This window comes from Corythoichthys intestinalis, chromosome 2, assembly GCF_030265065.1.
Source record: "Corythoichthys intestinalis isolate RoL2023-P3 chromosome 2, ASM3026506v1, whole genome shotgun sequence".
Classification (NCBI taxonomy): domain Eukaryota; kingdom Metazoa; phylum Chordata; class Actinopteri; order Syngnathiformes; family Syngnathidae; genus Corythoichthys; species Corythoichthys intestinalis.
In genome coordinates, this window is record NC_080396.1 from 34,394,602 (window position 1) to 34,416,048 (window position 21,447).

At 39.2% G+C, this 21,447-nt stretch overlaps 1 protein-coding gene across 11 annotated transcripts in view; it reads left to right on the forward strand.

Moving 5' to 3' along the window:
* The window catches only part of rap1gapa (RAP1 GTPase activating protein a), a 112,242-nt gene that overhangs the window by 38,650 nt on the left and 52,145 nt on the right, over positions 1 to 21,447 (forward strand). Inside the window, exon 1 of one of the 11 annotated variants that reach the window (XM_057857993.1) lies at positions 16,723 to 17,651. The exons of 8 other annotated variants lie outside the window; for them this stretch is intronic. The gene's annotated coding sequence lies outside the window, so the exon portion shown is untranslated. Of the gene's footprint in view, positions 1 to 16,722; positions 17,652 to 21,447 lie in introns of those variants that run through there. 2 more of the 11 variants (XM_057858016.1, XM_057858023.1) reach the window with 2 other exon arrangements.

The following is a 21,447-nucleotide window of genomic DNA, read 5'->3' on the forward strand; positions in this document are numbered from 1 at the left end:
TCAGAATAAAAGTTGTTACAATCATCTTTCTTCTTAACCAATGCATAAATCTGAATGTGGTCAACAAAGCAATAAAAGGAAAAGATGTACATTGTCCTGTAGGGCAGAAAACGCAAAAAAAAAAGCAGTGGTCCTAAATTCGAACCTTGTGGAACCCCAAAAAGTAGGACTACCAATCATCAAGGTTTACACCTGTGTTTCTGTCTGCCAGGTTAGACCATAACCAATCCCAAGCGCGATCACTTACTGTTTGCCCACAAGGTGTTGTGGGCTTTCTGTTCCCTATGTGGTGTTAAACGCTGCAGTTAGTAATCTAAGTACAAATTAAGATTAGGCTTTCAATTTGTTGGGTGCGCAATGTTTCACGATTGATATTGTTTTTATGGATTTGTCCTTTTAATGAAGAATGAATATCATGCATGGATTCATCCAAACTGCTCTTGTTGTGCCAACATTCCAAAAGTGATCGACATGCCGTGTGTTGCTTACAGCCATCACACGCACAACAGCCATTGAATTGAAAACCAAAACAACTCAAACACCTTTATAAAGTCCTGCCACAAGATCCATTCTAGTTTGCGAACTAACAAAACAAACAAAAAAAAATTGTCAGCGGTCACAAGGACAACACATTTGGAAAAGGTCAAATTTTTACAATATTGTAGCCTTTGCGATTGTTTGGGGACCAATCCTGGGTGTAGTCGAGCTAAATGAATCAATTTTGGATGTTATCGCCTGAGACTCATGCAGTGCTAACAAGTTTTTATGTGCTCAGAGTCTCTAATCTGACATAATCGCAATTTAATGTCTGGAACTGCTCATCTTTCAACATGCGCACTTGATTAAATGTTAAATGGTCATTGTGGGCCAACAAATGATCCCCCATGGAAAGCGCCTAATTGGTTGTAATCCTGTCTTGCTAAGCTTTCTGGATAGAAGGACATAGCAGAAAGCAAGTGCTTTGTGTGGATGTGATGTTTTAAACTAGAGGACCCCCCCTCCCCTTCCTACAAAAAGTGCACTGTGCATGACTGTCCCTGGAGCATGATGGATTATTATGGCCGGCTGTCTATTGTGTAACTCCCGACTCATTCTTTCAAACAAGATGGCCTGTGGTGCCAGCGCGCTATCTACAAGTGACCTTCATGTCGGGCTGGCCCACGCCTCTATGGGGGATCGCTCTGTTAGCATGGATGAATTCAAGGCATATGCGTCAGGAAAGGAAAACAAACCAACTGAGAATCTTTTTGAACAACAGTCATTTGTTTTTTCTTTAAAGAACACAAGACCAGACACCTTCAACTGTAGATAGCCAAGTTGGCAACACTTTTAAAAATAAGTTATATTTGTCGTTTTTTTTTAGGTTTTTTTCACGCTACTTGCTATTAGGAGTGGGAACCTCTTGGTACCTCACGATACGATACGATATGATTTGCGATACAAAGCTCACGATAACGATGGTCCGACGATATGGCGATACAACGATTATCGATACATTGGTTAGGAAATCATTCTAGGATGTTCTACAAACAACTAATAAACAGAAAAACAAGCTTCTGCTGTGAATTGGAATGAGTTTATCACTTGTAGACGTCCAATCCATTTGAAATGGGAGGGATTCGCTGCCATCCCTCCCACTTCAAACGGATTGAACGTCTATGGCCGGTAGTGGCAGCCAATGCCAGGCAATGAGGTAATTTTGGGTCATTTAAGGTCGTTTTCCTGAGGATTTTCAGTTACTTCTTGTTGATTTTCCGGTATTTTATGGGTCACTTCTTGTTTATTTTGAGTTACAGAACCGGAAGTGACCTGGGAATCACCCAAATGAATAGGCAGTGACTCAAACTCAACAGAAAATGACCTGTATATGCCCTAAAATGAACAGCAAGTGACCTGTAAATGCCTTGAAAATCGGACAGAATGACTGAATGCTCTGGTTTTGAATGAACGAACGTTCCCAGTCTAAATGGATTGGGCGTCGAGCACCGTCAATGCAGCCTTAGAGTTAACTGAGACACTATTATGATGGAAGATTTTGGTAGCAACTTGTTCGTTCATTTTTATTTTTATTTTAGACATTGACACCTATTTAACACGATATCTCGATTCTTGGCAGGAGCATATCGATACCATTTCGATATTTTGTCACACCCCTACTTGCTATACAGCTTCCAGATGGCAAAAACTCAAGCTTTGCCGTGGTAAACAAAGCATTCGATGTCATTTAACCACTCTGCCAGTAAACCAAGCCTTCAATGTCATTTCGATCACCTCTAAAATAAACAGTATAGCTGGTATTGTTGTGGCTCTGTGCCGGTCTATAAAGCTAGTTGTAGTACAACTGAATATTTCTTTCAGGATGTGGTGTCATTCAAGTTTCTGCCAGCAAAGGGACACTTCAATAGCAGAAAGCTGGAGCCACCTATCAAAGCACTAACATTTGGGTTATTGTGAAAGTATAGCTTCTCTGTCTACACTGTAGCTGGTGATAGCTAATCTTTCTGGTGTCAGTCAATAAAAGAAACAGGCTCCTTGTGAATAAAATGTCTCAGAATGCGGTAAGGTACGCTATGAAAAGGAGTAATGTGAACTTTTTGGTACATCGTTTGGTTGTGTTAGTCTGTTGATTCTGGTCACCGACACCTGTAAGGAGCAAGTTCAGTTCAAATATGTTACTGGCCAGCTGGCTGTAAGATGAGTCTTTAGAGTTTTTGTTGTTGTTTTATTAAATCACTGCCATTGACGGATATGTTTATGCATCGTATTGACAGACTATTTGTTGTGGTTGCTGCTGGTAAAAAAAAATATATGGCGGAAAACACAGCAAGACTGAAAAAGCAGTTTCTGCTCTTGCACTCCTCTTTAAAAAAAACTGTGGTATTTTAAGCCAAAACAACTGTTATGTTTGATAGAACAATATATCTATATGCTGCCATCGCAGAATCATGGCGCATTAAGCCCGAACTATTTTTAACTAGTCAGTTTTACCCTGAAACCCCCCGTTTACAGACGTCACGCAACCGCTTTTGTTTCAAACCAGCCATAAAACGAAGGTAATTAATTATATTTATTATTCAAAATGTCGTTTTTAGCTTAGAATCATTAAATGATGTCTCATATTTCGTTTAGAAAAAAAAAAAACGACTTTAGAAAATTATTCACTCACATATTTTAAACTTTTAAACAAATTATGTCAAAATGAAAAAAATGGCATCTGTAAAAAAGTCACGTATATCTATCTCATTACAATCGCTTAACTGCATTTTTTTTGTTACTGTATTTTCTCCGATATTTTAGATGATCGATCCAAACAAAGAAATATTAAAAATAAACGTTTAAAAGGGTAAATATATGAAAAAGAAAATCTGGACCACTCCTTGATGTCTGCGTTTTCTGCATCGCGACCCTTGTTATATTACCATGTTTCTGTTAGGGATCGCGGAACCGGTGGGGGGATCCCAACGCAGGCAACGAGACAAACACGATGAGAGGGATAATTCTCGTTTATTTGGGTCTTGAGCTTCAAGCGAGGCAGGAGGCGGAATGGACGTGGAGAACACTGTGGCTGCCACGTGTGTAGCTGTCAGCTGGGGGTTTGACAGGCTGGGGTTGACAGAAGTATCCGACGAGGGGCGCGCTGATCAGGTCCTGGAAACAAAAGATATCGTGAGCCGGAGGTCAAAGCCAATAGATACACTAGGGATGCGAGAATCAACTGACGTGGAAAACAGACAAGTTGTTCGGGCGACGTGGTGGTGCGTCCGCTGGGCTTTTAAGCTGGCTGATGACGATTGCTTACAGCTGGCCGCTCCACCCGTCTGACGTTCGACCTGTAATCAGGCAAAACTCCCCTCACCTGAGGCAGGGCTCAGGAAGGAGGGACGGAGGCCCTAACAGTTTCACCCATAAAATCCCCCCAAAAATCCAGCTGTGGCCATTCACAGCTGTGTCTTGACGCTCAGTGATACATGCTACATGGAGTTTTTGGATTTAAACAAGGTAAGTACGCGATAATATCTCTCTAAAGTCATGGCGTCTGTAATTCTGCTCTCGCGTGCTCTCACCTCCAGATAGGGTTTTGCTGTTTAAAAAAAAAAAATTTTTTTTAAATGCCGTCCTGTTCAAAAAATTTCTTCCCCCAGAAAATTGAGATTTTAAGCTTTCCAATGATGTATCACTTATGCATATCGGACAATTTTGAAAGTTGGCCAAATTGGGGGTCTCAGAGCGGAACTTCAAGTCACCTAAGTGTTTTCCGCCATATATTTTGAAAACACCAATTGACAGGGAGAGTCAGAATGGATTGGACGTCTATCAAGGTTAATGGCAGTCAAAGAGTGAATGACATCTGGCTGAGACTAATGTTATTATTATTAAGGTAATTTGAGAAGAAACTAGTAAAAAAATAGTTTCATCACCAAAAAAGTGATGTTGTAATCTGGTGTCACAAAATAATGGACTCTTTTTCAATAAAAAAAATCATAAATCTAATATATATATTTTAGGGGTGCACGATATCCATTTTTTAAAAACAGATACCGATATCGATAACTTCCTGTTCCTCAAGGCCGATACCAATACGATAACTGATAATTATATATATATAATTTTTAAATGTATATTCACCTTTTTTGAACACCTATAGGTCAAAAATAGTAGTGGTGGATTTGGATATTGTGCTTTGTCAGCAGATAAAACATTTGGTGCAACAGGAGAGGAAGACTTTTGTGGTCTTGGTCCATGAAACAACTTTCTTAACCTGGCAATTATAGGACAGCAAAGCTATCAATAACCACAAGGCCTCTCAAGACCTTGTCAACATAACACTGTAAAATGCAAACATTTGCTAATTGCCATAGTAAAGTTTAGCACTTAGTGATGGAAAAATACGGCCTCTAGAACAGTAACAAAACTTTGCATACTGGCAAAACAGGAGTGGAAAGAAACGCACACATTCCAATCCACCGACACCGTGCCAAAATATTATATATTATCGGAGCAATTAATAATGATATCGGATTTATTGGGATGACGTCCTAATTCCTAATATCGGACCAATGATTATCGGACTGATAATTATCGTGCACCTCTAATATATTTATTTATTTTAGAAAATGGCCATATTCGAGTGCCAGTCAAAATGAATGGGATGTCTCGCCGTTATCGGCAGCTAATGAGTTAACAAAAAAAAAAACCCGATTGCCTCTGAAATAGTACTGGAATGTTTTAATAATATTATAATGCCGGTACGTCAAAAAATCTACTTAAATAACAACTGTCCAAAAAATAAAAAATTCTGACTTAGAACAACCTGCACGTCCCAACTAGCTAACCACACACTGTATCCACTGGTTGAAGGCATTTAAACTTTTTTTTCACGGATCTTCAATGACCAATGGTCCAGGATTACTACCTAGTTTTCAATGAATCACAACTTTGTTTTTTTTTCTGGGTTAAGTCACAGTGAGCCTCACAAGTTCTGATTAAAAATGCTTAGTATTAGTGATTATGGGTGGAAGTGTGACAAGTGTTCTTCTTTGGGTTTGGGACAATGACTAACAAAGACCTGGCTTGGTGTTTTTTTTTTTGCTGAAGATTGCAGTCAGCTGAGGTGCCATCAGGGCCACGAGATTCCCTTTAGTTGTACATCTCACCCGGTGCTCCTCAACTGTGAGTGTGTTTCTCCTGCGGGCCGGTGGTTGTGATGAAACAGCCTCTGGCAACTGCAGACACTCCTGATTGCTAAAATCCCATAAAATGTCACTCAGCTTCACACTCCTTTCTTGTCTTCAAACACACACAAAGCATTTGCCTGGGGTCGTCAACTTCCTTGGGCTGGCTTGTCTATGTGTCAAGGTCGGTCGGAGCAGAGCATCTGCTGTGTGCGTCTCCTGTCGACTGACCAAATTTAGTTGCAAAGTGACAAGCGTGCCCCCGATTCCTGAATCCAAATCCACCTGATATCCAGCTATGGAGCACAAGATGTCAATCATCAAGCACACATAGCAGGAACTCATTGAAGGGTGACGCAGCCGACAAACATTTATGTGTTATTTTTGTCAGACAGTTGAGCTTGTTTGTTTCCCTGTTGTTGCCTGACAAATGTCAATTGAAGCATAATTTCCTACTAGAAAAAAAGGATCAAGTGTGAGAGTTGTTTTCTACTGTATGGAAGCCATGCCATGCTGGAAAAAAAATTCCGTATCAAAATTAGTTACAGTTTAGTTGACACCGGTGTCGTAAGACTGTCATACGACTGTCATAATTATGACATGACACTGTTCCCAGCGTTAATGAATACTTATGACAGATGTCATTAAATGTCATCTGGCAAATTTTGTCACTAACTCCATTTATGTCCAGTCCGCATCTTTTAAATCCATTCAATAGTTGAAACAATTTGCTGGATGACACTGTCATGAGCATTCATTAATGCTCATGACAGTGTCTTGTCATAATTATTACGTTCTTATGATGGCGGTGTCAAATAAAGTCGTACCTCAAAATTTAACGCTGCTATGAATTTCACTGTATAAGGTGTTAAGTGATCATGATAAAAATGAGTGCTGTCAAATTTATCGCGTTAACGGACAGTAATTAATTTTTAAAATTAACCCCATATTGCCAAATGTATCACATTTGATACACCTACAATTTCATGATTTTGAGACTAATTCAGATTTCTTTTTGAAAAAAAAAAAGATGGATGCAAGTCAACACATGCATTTGCACGTTTCATGAAAAAAAAAACCAAACAGGATTGTTACGTTCTGCTGCTGGTTAGATTATGTTTTGTTACAGAGCTCATTGTGGGGGGCGTTCCTGACGTCGCACCTGCACTCAATGCAGGCTAATCAACACAGCATTTAAGCACTGCTGATCCCGAAGAAAGCTGCCGAGATATTGCTTGCTGATCGCCATTGCATTCTCGCACTATAGCCTCGCTACTTTTGCGTATTCCCTGCATAGGATTTTGTTTGTGTGCTGCCCTCCGTTGAATCTGTACCTTGTGCAGGTATTTGAGTATTTGTATTTTGCCGGCTCTCTGCCTATTGTCTTAGTTACCCTCGAGTTTGCATTATTTGAGCCCCGTCGACCTACTGTCACGGACCCTTTTTGTTTTTTCTGCCTTTCCGCAATCGCGTGTTGTTTTTCGTTAGTGCTTAAGAAACCCTTGTATTATTGAGCCCCGTCGACCTACTGTCATGGACCCTTTTTGTTTGTTCTACCTTTCCACATTCGCGTGTTGTTTTTTCATTTATGATTAATAAACCCTTGTACGCCATCCCCGCTTGTTGTCTGCTGCTTGGTCCAACCTTATTTCCGTATTCGCGGACCTAACAAGGATTTAGCAAGGGTTATAGATATCTGAGCGCTTATTACACATATTCATTTTGACTTTTCACAAATTTGAAAAAAAGGTGTCATTAGGACCTTATTTTTCAAATTTTGGAATTCTCTGATAATTGCTTTATATTGCTGGCATTAAAGGGTAATCACGTTAAAACATTTGACGCATTTAACGCATGCGCGAAATGACCTCCTCATGCATTGCCTCAAACAGATTACAGTGACGCCGTTTTTTGCTCATTGAGAGCTAAGAGTCAGAGAAAGATGAGTTGACACAGGCGTACATTGGACCGCGCTGTTTATTGGTATAAGCTTCGGCAACTCCTTCAAAACAAACATAAGTATCATTTAGAGAAAGCACAGCAAAAATAATATTCCTATCCCTCAAAAAACAATTAATGTTCACAAATGAGAAGCTGTTAGGTTTCTGGGTGAGCGGGGGAGCCAAGCGCAGAGAAGGAAGGCAAGGTGGCAGTGGTAACAATTGTTTATTGCAGTATGTGGAGGCAGTCTTTGTCCAAATAGTCTAGCGAGCAGTTGGTGTCTAAGCAGGTGAGCTGTGAAGGCAGGCGAGTAATGCAGGTTCTGTGAACAAGGGTAAAATGAGCTATAGCAAGACAATACAGATTTCTGGAATTATTAATGGCTAGTGTCACAAACTCTTGGAGTGGAGTTGTTGATCTGGTGATGAGGTGAAGCCACGGACTGACCTAAGTAGGCTGTTAACGATGGCTGACTGCACCTGGTCCCAGGCTCACCTATCTGTCCAATCCTACAATCAGGACTCACGCACCCACACACAAAAGGAGGGGGAGGAGCAGGGCTCAGGGAGCAGGGGCCTTAACAAAAGCGCTTCAATCTGTATTGATGAGGCTCAGACTTTGGACAAACTAATCAAACATTTCGTTTAGCTGTCGTTTAGCTCGACAAATACACTGGATAGCAATATTTTGTCACAATATACAAACTATGAGGGGTGTCGTATGTTGTGAAGCCAGCACTCAAATGACGGTGAAGTACAATTGATGGACAAGTAAACAGGGCAACTACGGCGTCAGTCGAGGGACAAAACACACTCATTGGCTTGATTTCTAAGTAATTTAAAACTCGCCATTGACACCTTGTGGTGTATTTCAATCACTACCTGACGTAGTTAAAGACACTGTGGAAGAACGACAGGGAGCCTATGTGACGTCACCGCTTGGCAACGTCAACAACTGGTTTATTTTTTGATTGAAAATTTTACAAATTTTATAAAAACGAAAACATTAAGAAGGGTTTTAATATAAAATTTCTATAACTCTATAACTCTATAACTACTACCATTTATTTACCATTTATCTAAGTCTTTCTATCCGTGGAACCCTTTAACTGAAAGAATGTTAATAATGTTAATGCTATCTTGTGGATTTTTTGTTAGAATAAACAAATACAGTACTTATTAGAGGTGTGCATCGGCACTGCCCTCACGATTCGATTCGATTACGATTCGGAGGGCCACGATTCGATTTGATTCGATTCAGAGGGCCACGATTCGATTCGGTTCGATTCGGCAATGCATCACAATGCATTAAAGCCTGGGATGCATTAAAATGCTAAAGCCAAGCATATTTTTCGTGAATCATGAGGCAACACAAGCGGTCAGACATTAAACAACTTTTTATAGGCTCTTGTGTCATTCCTGGTTGTAGTCAAATGAAAATAGTAATATATATATAAAAAAAATAATAAAAACATCACAACATTTAATTAGTGCTTTGAATGAGACCAGGGCTTTCTTTTTTTTTTTCTTTACACATAGTAGCAGCCTTTCATTTTTTACACACAGCATAAGTTTGGTCAAGTTTCCCACCAACCTCATAGAAGCCAAAATGTCTCCATATGCCTGCTTTCAATGTCTTTGGTGCGTCAATAATCTTTCGCGCTCCCTCTTTCTCCGCTTCAGCCATTGTTGTTATGTCTTATCTCTCTGCTTTCTCGATTGCCACTGCGCAATTGCGCATGTCTGTGACGTTACTCCCGTGAGGAAGCCGATTTGGGTTCCTCGTCCCCCCTGCATTGCTTGTACAGTGGCTCCCTCTACAGGTAAACATGAGAATAATAATACAAATGGAGAAACCAAATCCATTGCATCACCAGAAGATTTTTGAACGGACTTATATATTTTAATATGTGCTGAATCGATTCGGCTTGTTGCCCGCATCGAATCGCATCGTCCATGGCCCGCATCGGGATGCATCGCCGCATCGATTATTGTTGACACCAGTAGTACTTATGTACAGTATGTTGAATGTATATATCCGTCTTATGCCTTATCTTTCCATTCCAACAATAATTTACAGAAAAATATGGCATATTTTAGAGATCGTTTGAATTGCAGTTAATTATGATTAATTAATTTTTAAGCTGTGATTAACTCGATTAAAAATGTTAATCGTTTGACAGTAAAACAATAAAAAAATTTGACTACCCTATTCGGCAAATCCTAACAAATTAAGCTTTTAAAAACATTTTGCTTCAGATCCAGGTTTTTATAATGTAAAACAATCTTTTTAACTCATTTCGGTCTGGATTTCGGCCACAACACAGCACCGAGACCGTGCTTATCAAAGTCCTAAATGATATTCGTTGGAGTACCGATGCAGGCAAATCATTTGTTCTGCTACGATTGGATCTCAGCGCGGGATTTGACACAGTTGATCACAACATACTACTCAGCAGATTGGAACAGTGGGTAGGGCTTACTGACGCTGTTCTTCAGTGGTTCACATTTTATTTACACGATAGAAGGATTTCTTTGTGTCAGTTGGAAACCATCAGTCAGAACGAACCAAATTCACGTGTGGATTCACGTGTGTGCATGCTATCCTCATTAAAATATGAAAACCTATAAATTTTTAGGTGGTTTTAGTTAAAGCAGACACTTTTTTTACGTCTGTGTGATTTTGACAAAGATCACATCACATTTGATGGTGATTTTATGCAGAAATGTGAGAAATTCCAAAAGATTCAGATACTTTTTCATACCGCTGAACATCAAATAGAATTTTATTGTCATCAATGTTAATAATTTTTTGCTTTCCAGAGTTCCCTTATTACTCCTCCATCTGTATGTATTTTTCTATACATGGGGTTTATCGAGGCATGACTGACAGCGTCAATGTATACTTGTGAGATTTAAAACAAAACCCAAAAGTATATAAAATGATCCCACAGTGACCTTGTATCTGTTGTAGAAGACACTTAAGTGCAGGGCTTTGATTTCCCTGGCCGGAGGATGACGGTAGAGGATTTGTTTCCTAGGAAATCAGGATATATTGTTAAAGATGAGTGGGCAGATATTGTAGGCCACCTGCCATACAATGCATACTGTATAGACTTTTACCATGAGCTAGGGCTTATGGAAAAGACACTTTCATTCCAATATGAACCATATGTCATGTTTAATACAAAATTTTATATAACCTTCCTGCTTCTCTCCATGAATCAGAGCATTACCGAGGCACAGTGTATTTGTGTGTAAATCTGCAGGCATATTCTCACTTCAACCTCTGAAAATATCATCACGACGACCACAATATGTTTCACTTTATGGAAGTCTTAACCTGTACATTTTTTATCAGTTTTCTCACTTGTGTGTACACCATTTTGCCTTTACGGGGATGAAATGTATGTTATTTAAAAAACAACAACAAAAAACAGAATTGTATTTCTTTGAAAATTTTGCATAAAATACTAATGACTATGCAGATAATTCAGAGGTCGACATTTTGAGCACGACTACCAGCAAATTGTGTTTAGTGAGTATATTGCTGTACTGCTGTACTGTATATTGCAAAACTGTGTCTTGAATATTCTCCATTTTTGCCAATAAGCCAGTGATTTTGTCAATCTCCCATTCCTGATTTGCGGGTTGTCAAGCAAAGCATTTTTGAGCCGAAATGATTTGGTTTCCAAGCCTCTTGACGACTATGCGAAAAAGAAAGTGAAGCAGCTTGTTGAGACGACAGCTGCAGTAGCAATTCTCAGGGTATACACACAAAAAAAAAAAAAAACAAAAAAAAAAAACGACAGTGGCAGTGGCAATTCTCAGGGTACGAAAAAAAATAATAATAAAGAAAAATGCACATGCACTAATTCAACTTATAATAGGTGTTTTTCAATGTATATACACATTAGTGTTGTGCTTTTACACATTACTGAATCCATTGTTGTATTTATCATGTAAGGAAGTCAATTAAAACACTTATGAAAAGCATCGCTTAATATACTTGTATATGTAACGTGATTAAATCAAAGTAAATTTTAAATAGGTGTTTTTTATTGTATACACATAATAGCTTTGTGTTTACAAATTACTGAACCCATTGTTGTATTTATCATGTAAGAGTGTCAATTAAAACATGAAAAAGCATTGCTTAATAAATAGAGTATGTAACGTGATTGAACAAATTGTATGACTTTTGTCCCTTTGAGGTTGCCGTACACAACAAAATCTGTGGAGTTGAATTTTTGGTGTAATTTTTTTTTTTTTGAGTTGATTTTGATTTGGGTGTTGTTTTAACAGTAGCAGTGTTAAGATCGCTCTTGGTGTGGTGTTAATTAAGTGAGTTGAACATAGACACCCCTGTCAGAGTTAAATGTACTACAGCAGACTTAATCAGCTACACCCAGTTTAAGTGCATGTGTCAGAAAACAAAGCAAGCGCAAAGACTTGTGGGTGAAGTCACACCACGACTGTAAGTAGTGTTGTCTTTAAAAAGTGAGCCTGACTTCTGTGTTTACTTAAAGTGCCTATGATAGGATAAAAGACAAGACAAATAACAGTTTTGAGCGAAATGGAATATAAAATATTAAAAATGCATTTATTCAGTACGACATGGCAAAATTACTCCATAATGGTCAACTGTCGACTTCTTGCACCTCTCGAACGATATTTTATGCTAAATTAAGTTAGTCCGGCTTTTGTCATTTCCTGTCCCGGCTTCGGAGAGCGTAAACAAACCAGGAGGCGTGACAGCTAGCCAACAACCCAAACCGAGCAGCGTTTCCACGTCTTATTCTTGCCTTTTGAACCAAAAAAATCCCACAAAACTACCCCGGATCATATCACACGGCGGCAGGGTTGTCGATTGTATTCGCCGATCAGCAACCCCCCCGGCGGCGAGCAAGTGGCAGCTCGTCGTTCCCTTGCTGCGGGCAGGAGAGCTTGTTTGCCGGGACAGCAACTGGAGAATGACCGCCAGACAAACCGGCCGATGTCGGAGGAGCGTGTAGCTGCCCGAGCCCAACCCGAGGATAGTGCTCTATTGCCAGTGTTGTGGAAAGTTTTTCACCCTTATTATATTTGCTCCCAAAGCTGTTGTTGCTATGAATAAGACCTCTTTTACATTCAGTTGGACTCTCAATGTTATGCTAAAAAAAACGAGTAACATCGTAAGTATACATGTTCAACACGAATATGGCGTAAATTAATGCTTAACGACACTGCGCCGATGACGTAAACTGTGAGAGAACGGCGTGCAGTTGTTATGTGCAGCTAACATGGCAGGATGAACTTTTCTACATGTCCTTCCATGATCAAACGTAAGTAAATATTCCTTTAAAGAAAGTTTGTAGTGTTTCCTTTGTAATCGCTGTATTCGCGGCTATTTTTAACACAAAGTTACAATTTCTGATAGGGTGCAAAATTTGACAGAACACGGGGCACACGAAGAGGGCAATAAGCCGAGTATAGCGCTCTTCCTGCGGGCAAGCAAAGATGACCGAGGGTGGTGTGCGACAAGCCCCGGTCGTCGGCCGAGTGGCATTCTCGGTGGACAAGGAGCATGATCAGCCGCAAAATGCAAGCCACCTCCGTATTAAAACGTGGGCCATGATCCAAGTATTTGACATAATACAAAACACTACCTCGTAAGTCCAATGGTCCCACAGTTGTCAGACTTGTTTTGGCCAATCTAGGGGTGGGGGTTTTGAAACAAAACCCTGCAGCACATTGGGCCTGCGTTATGCGAAAAATAGAAAAATTAATCCGCAAAATCAGCTGAATCCGCAATCCATCTGCATTCTATAAAGCATTGCTGTATTGTGAGTTGCTGACACAGGTGACGTCACATTCGCATTCCTCCTCAAAACAGGAACTTATTCGTTTTCATGGTGCGGGATTCAAAAAATAGAATAAATAAAACAACCGCTTACATGCACATCCAAGCGGTCCATTTCATTTACGAGCATAAAATAAAGCGTTGTCAGGCTGTGGTGACGAGACGGACTCAGATGCGGAGTACAAGCAGTAAAGTTTATTAATGAGACTCAGATGCGGAGTACAAGCAGTAAAGTTTATTAATGAAAACTAAGGTTCTTCCGCTGACATGTGGGAATGAGAAAAAGTACAAACAAAAAGCGCTCCAATGGAGGAATGAGTCAGGATGACTAGGATCAAAATGTTCAAACACAAAGCACTCCAAAAGGGAGGAAAGGTAAAAATGAAAAACGCTCCAAAATAAGGAAAAAATCAGGATTACTATGATCAAAATGTACCAACGCAAAGTGCTCCAAATGGAAGATAATATGCAGGATTACTATGAAAGCTATGATGAGAGGCTGACATGACTAGCCTGAGTAGAAAGACACTTCTGCACAAGGCAAGGGAAACTAGGGCATTATATACACACAAGGTAATGGGGAACAGATGGAAACAACAGGTGATTAGATGACAAGAAGAAGGGCAAGTACGCGACTATGAAGAGGGCGAAGCCTTCAAAATAAAACAGGAAGCGACGTGGCATGACACGGAGGAAATTTGAATAAACATGCTTTTTTCTGTCATAGGCACTTTAAGGGATGCAACATCCCTCTGTTACCTCTCACGAGCGCAACAGTAGGCTACACTTGCCAGTTAGGCCCATGTTCTGCACTTGGGTCCCCCACTCATCCAGAATATATTAACATCACAATGAATATTTAAAATTAACACTAGCATTGTAAGGGAAAAAAAGGTGGTTGAACATTTTACATGTAAAAGGTTTGAACAGGAATTGCTTAACTTGTTCAAGTAGTTTATTACGTCTTACTTAAATCATTTCGCATTTTTCATTTACCGAAATAACTTAAAAGTTACTTAAAGCAGTTGTGTGTAACCACTTGAAATAAGGTTCTTGCATAAATTCTATTTCATTTTTTTGAGTGTGGTTACACATTTTGAGTGTAAAAGGTTTGATCAGGAAGTGCTTAACTTGTTCAAGTAGTTTACTATGTCTTACTTGAATCATTTATTTTTCATTTATCTACAGAACTTAATAGTTACTTAAAACAGTTGTGTGAAACCACTTGAAATAAGATCCTTGAATAAATACCATGTTTCATTTTTTTGAGAGTACAGAGGGGGCAGTTGAACAGGCGAGGTGAGTGACCGCAGCCAAATTTGAGGCGGCTAATGTGGTGTGGAATTTGTGCCAGTGGGGCCAGCTGGAGGGGATTTACTGAGGGAGGATGCTCTTAATTCCTGCCCTAATATCTCCTCCAACCCCACCAAAGTCAACCAGTGCTCCGTTGCCCTTTCTGATCATTACTTTTCCATCACGCCAGTTCATTCTGAATGCAAGCCACATTGATTCGATAGCAATGATTTGTTTAGATGCCATTCTGTGCTACCCTGCTATAAAAAACACAAAAAAAACAAAAGAAAACAGCAATGAAATAGGGATAGGAGCTCACCAGCATAACCAGCATATGCTGCTGTTGTTGCTATTTTTATGTCCAAAATAAAACGTAACGGCTGTGTAGGCATCTGCTGCTAGATTAAAAACTAAAATCACTCTAGAAATGTTTTGAATGAGGGATCATTATCTGAAATGGCATTTTGCCCTCCCCCACTTAATCCAAAAAATACAAAAGCAAAAACAAATTGTAGATAATATGCCTGTTTAACTTTATCTAGTGGTATAATCATGTTTACTTCAAAGCTTTAGAAAAGTAGCAGATTGTGTTTTGTCACATTAGATTATAATTCCAAGTTAGCAGTTGACATTTTTCACACATGTGGAGACATACTGAAATAGTACATGCCGAGTGTGCATTCGGTGTTCAGGAAAAAAAGAAACAAAGTCATGTTCCGGTGTGTTTTCTAGCAGGAAAAGGCAGAATTGATGACATTTGTCCCAGGCGGGACTTGTTTCCAATAATGTCAATTGAACTACTTCCATGTGTACCTCTTAAATCTTTTGCTTTATTTATTTATTTAAAAAAATATATATTACTATCACAAATGACACCCCATCGATCCCCAGAAAATAATAATGCTGTGTTCTGTGAAGGAAGTTGCATGTTTTCAAAGCAAAACCCTTGGAATCCTCATACGAAAATAGAAAAGACACCTTTATTCCCTTAATCATATGGCTAAAAGATAACTATTCATGCACAATTATCAGTTATGTGGAAATTTCATTAGAATTTTCAATTAAATGTTATGGGTGTAACACCTCTGTTATGGATTGTAATAATGACATGGAATAATTTCTTCTAGTACGTTATTTTCCAGATGCCAGTATGAGACTTTATGAAACACTTCCAGACTTTCCAGAGCAACCTGTCATTTATTTATCACTTGTAACCTGTCCCCATAAGCGGATTTTAAGGGGGGGCCAGGCCCCCCGGTGGCCGAAAAGTCTCAGTGCATGTATTGACTTTCCTATACTATATATACAGTATATATAAAAGTTGTAAAGCAATAAAACTGCAACAAAAATGAATGAAATGATCAAAAATATTTTTATAATGGGTCGAAATTATTCTTCGGGCACCCTAGACAGTCATTTGCTTTGCATATGATTTAATATATATATATATATGTATTAGAGAAAAAAAATATTTTTAAAAATTATTGAATTTTTCTTTTTTTTTTGATTGTAGATTTTTTTTTTTTTTTTTTTTTTTTTTTTTGATTGAAGAAACTTTTGGGGGGATTGAATTATTTAGACACAAATGTCCTAATCATAACATGGCCCAAACACAAAAGGGGATTGATTCTTCAATCAAAGAAAACTTTTTCAATGAAATACAATTTTTTCAATCTCAAATATTTTTTCACATTCAAAAACTTTCTTCTATGATTGAATTTTTTTTGTTAGTTTTTTTTTTTTGATTGAAGTGATTTTACTTTTTGAAAATCTGTATTTTTTTTTTTTTTTGAAGCAACTTATTTTTTGATTGAATGATACAGAAAAATGTCCTCGCCAAAATGTGACCTAAACACAAATCAACATTACTTAAAACAAAAAGTTGCTTCAATAAAAAAAAAAAAAAAAACTTGACTTCAATAAAATAAAATAAAAATTAAAAATTAAATTACATTAAAAATTCATCAAAGAAAAATAGCTTTCACATGCATTTTTTTAAGTTTCAAATTTGTTTTTGCATTCAAATACATTTTTTTGATTGATTAATTAATAAAGACACAAATCCACCTCCATATGGCTCCGCCCAGGGGATAAAATTTTTGACTGGGGTAACTACATTGGCACGACACCGGTGGGCATACCAAATTCAATGGATGACGATCTTGGTGAAAAGTATTGCTGACACTGTGTTTTTGGGACATCAACATGTTGTGCCCCACCTGCCCCAAAAGTCAAACTCCGCCTATGCCTGTCACTTAACTTACCATAAAATCTCAGCATTTCAACATGAAATTATGTCAAATTTGATTAACTGGAAATATAATCAACTGAATGATCTTTTATTAAACAAATCCTTAGCTGCGGCCCGAAGCACTTTTTTCATCAAAAGGAACATATTGCACAGGTCAGAACCTAGGAAACATACATGCTAACCCAAGATTTGCTGCTGTGGTTTCCACAGCAACCACCCTGGTTGACTGGTTGAGGTAACCCCCAGTCTGCTGACTCATCCCTAATTTAGTGGACACTCAAAAGGACTGTGAGGGAGGGGAGCGGGCTTCCTCTTTTAAAGGGGTGTCATGCTGGATGCTTGAGATGAGAGAGAAAGGAGACAGTGACAGCGAAGAGCGCATATGTGCATGTGAGAGACTGTGTGGGAGGACGCAGAGAGAGAGGGAGGGAGGAGATGCTGGACTCAGCTGGTGGCGCGCATCACTCTGACGAGCAGAGCGAGGCCAGCAGGTGCACGTCGGAAGTGAGCTGAAGGTGCTGAAGCAACTTGAACAAACCGCCTGCAGGGAGGATAAGGATAAGGAAGGAGAACTCCTGTCAAGAGCCAGACTGCAGGCAGGGAGACATCGATCGTGAGTCATCCGCCTTCCAGGGGAGCTTTCTGCATTGCCAGTAAGTTTGGCGGCTCCACTCGCCTCAGATGACGCGGGCGCATGAGGACGCCTCGCTGGGACTTCCTTGAGCCGCCGCGTTGTGAGCCGTGCTGCTTACCAGCTGGGCTGTGTTATGTAATTTGTTGTGTTGTCGGGATAGAGCTATGGCTTAGTGCTGACGGAGCCGCAGGAGCTCATACAGTACTGTACGTGCTCACGACGTATGTGTGTAGAGCGCTGTGTTGGGACATTTCTTCCATTACTTTTGTGGTCTCGGTGTCTGGAAAGATGCAGATGCAGTGCCCTGTAGGTATCTTCCACATTCTACGCTCAAATGTGTATAATGGCATCCCGTGCTCATTAATGGGGAGATATTTTGGATGCTGTACCTTGAGGTCATAACATCAGGAACAGCTCTATGTGATCCACTGAAGTTGTATGCAACTGGAGGATACAATTTTGGTGTGTGGATTCTGGTGCTGAACTGAAATGCTGTGGAATTCAATGAATTGTTGAAGGATCATTTCTCTTGAATTTCTTTTGATTTGTGAAAATGTGGGAATTTTACTGTGACAAGTCTGGAAGCAAATGACGAAATTTGCCAGGGTGTGGACCCAACTGCAGTAAGCAAACTTAGGTACATGGACAGGAAAAATATTGAATAGCCCAAAACTGTCACAATTAGACAATATATGGCAGACTCAGATGCAGAATACAGATTTTTAATAACATAAATGGTCAAAGGTAGGTACAAACTGAGGGCGCTCCAGCAGGAGGAAATAACGGGCTATGAAACAAAAATGATACAAACGAGAAACAAAAGAGCTAGGCAAAATGCACTGGACAATTACAACAAAGGGCTATGCATGAGGCACAAAATAACAAAGAGCTATGGCAGAATACTATGAACTTCTTACAATTTAGAATATCTTTGGCTATGGACTGGTTTTGGTGACAACGAAGGATGAAGACACTTTGGCACGAGTTTAGGGAGTGACAAACAATTTAAGCACATGAGGAATGGGGCACAGGTGGGAACAATAGGTAATCACAATCAGAGACAGGTGAGGCAGCGGGAACGGTGAGTGGTGGAAACAGGAGGGTAAGGCTTCAAAATAAAACAGGAAGAGACACGACAATAAACCTAGACAGGAAACCCTCACCCAGGCATGACAAAAACAAGGTACAAGACAAAGTAATAAAACAAAAATTACTCAGGATATGCATATTCAGAAGAGAAACGCAACAAGAATGTGACATCCTCGAAATCTACTGTAACAGAGACAAAGAACTGAAACCAGCAGGCAACCACAAAAACATAATGTGACAATATGGAACACCTAGGCAAGACACAAGTGAATGTGGGAGCCGACTGAATGAAACGGAACATGACTGACAGGAGCAGGTGGAAACAATAACTCAAGTACGAGATTACAAGACATAAATAAATAAGAAAAACACAATACAAGACAAATAACAAACTACAATAATCCCTCGTTATTCGCGGTAAATGAGGACCTGAACCACGAAAAGTGAAAAACGACGAAGTAGGATTTGCCCCCACAACCCCATCCAAAAAAAAAAAAAAAAAAAAGATTGACGTAAACAGTATTCATTTACATGTATTTACATACTGTATACATCATATATACTGTAAAATACAGTATTTAAATCTATTTACAGTAATTACTGTCCTTACGCAGTCACTCTGTGATGCGTGGGGGAAACTTGGCACACCTCCTTGATGTCGTGGCAGTGACTCACGAGTATGTAGCGGGGATATGATGCTTCATCTGCGGGTGAAAAAAAAGTTAAAATTCCCCTAGAGGTGTTGGAGGTTTGGGTGCTGTCAAAGCAGATTGGAGAAAAGTACTGCTTCATATCCCCTCGGAGGTCGTGGAGGTGTTTAGCGGTGAGCCATTTGCAGGTAAAAGTTGTTGAAATATCCCTGGGAAGTGTTGGAGATTTGTAGCGGGTTTTGGGTCCTTTAAAAGCGGGAAAAATACCATAATTTCCCAAATATAACGCACCCCCCCCCCCCCCCCCCCCAAAAAATCAACTTGTAAAATCATGGTGCGCATTATAAACGGGTACATGGATGGGGACAGAAATATACTGTATATATATTACATAGATACGTATATAAAACGATTTATTTATTTTTTTGACACGGCCACGTTGTGTTGAAGAAACGTATGCGGCGACCCGTTGCCGACCATTAGGGTACCTGACGTCACCATTTTGTTTCGGTAATACTTCACTCTGATCGGCCGAATGATTTCGTCTGTGTTAAGTTCTGCTTTTTTCACTCTTCATAAAGCACAGAATTTAGTTTCTTGAACTCATGTGAGTCAACATTTATTGCAGCTCTGCAACTCGGACCATAACAAACGTAAGACAACAGACTTTCTCTGTCCGTCAACTATATCTGTCCCTTGGGAAACTCAAACCCAAATAACAATAGTTCCTATTGTTACTGTCGTGTTGACAGCGATGAGCTCTCACGGATTTCCGACTTACGTTCTCACTTTCATTTTACCGTATCAATCCAGGGAAGAAACATTTATTCATCATGATGAAACGAGTAAGTTATACAGCAGCCATTAAAAGAAAAGTCACATCTGTTTTGTTTTCTCCTAGATTCTGGTAAGTTGGAGAAGTTGTCAAATCATATTATTACCGTAAATATTGTCAGTTTATGGTAATGTTTTGAACTACCAATGTGCTATGCTTGTGCTGTGTTTCACCAGTCAGTAAAATGACATTTCTGTATCTGTACACGAGCTCTGTTTTCTTGGATTCTTCTATTTGTTGGTGCTAAAATTAGGGTGCGCGTTATAAACGGGTACAATAATTTTCCCTATATTTTACAAGTAAATTTGGGGTGCGCATTATACACGGGTGCGCCTTATATTCGGGAAATTACGGTAGTCCTGGAAGCGTTTGGCAAGATAGAGTGCCCCATTTTCAGGTGAAAAAAAGTAAAAAAGGTTAAAATTCCCCGGAAAGTCTTTTTTTTTCATATATCATTAGGTAAACTTTTTATTATACAGTAAGATGTCAAAAATGTTCAATAGCTTTTATTACCATGTGGCCAAAGACTGGTGTTTTCTTTTGAATATCTGATTTTCGAGAGGATGACCGTTTCCCAGAGGTGGGCAGAGTAGCCAAAAATTTTACTCAAGTAAGAGGAGCGTTACTTCAAAATAATATTACTCAAGTAAAATTAAAAATAATCATCCAAAAATTTTACTCAAGTACAAGTAAAAAAGTATCCAGTGAAAAGAATACTCAAGTATTGAGTTACATTGTGAGTAACTTCTTTTTTTCTTTTTTTAAACAATGATATATTTTTTTCTCTCGGCACTAACATTTCTATATGAATTTTTGTTATAATGATACTGTACAATAACGCATTACATAACCACATTAAGCCAAGGGGGGTGGGGGGTGGAATCATCGAAAACATTGAAGTCCGGCAAGAGAAAAAGACAGAAATCAAGCATTATTATTGATTTTAGTTTATAGAACATGAGTGCCTTCTAGTGGAGAAAATATTTCCTAGTTTGAATAGTGAATAGTTCCTATATACGTAGTTACTATTATGAAATTAAAAGGATAATTCCTCCGGTTTTCTGTGATCAATCGGTAAAAACTGGGAGATTTAAATCTATTACTGACACTGCGTTTCAGGGCCATCAAGTTTTTTACCCCCCCCAACCACCACCACAAAAGTCAAACTCCGCCTACGCATTTTTCTCAAAAAGTTACTCAAGTAAATGTAAAAGGGGTACATGTGACGTGTTACGACCCAC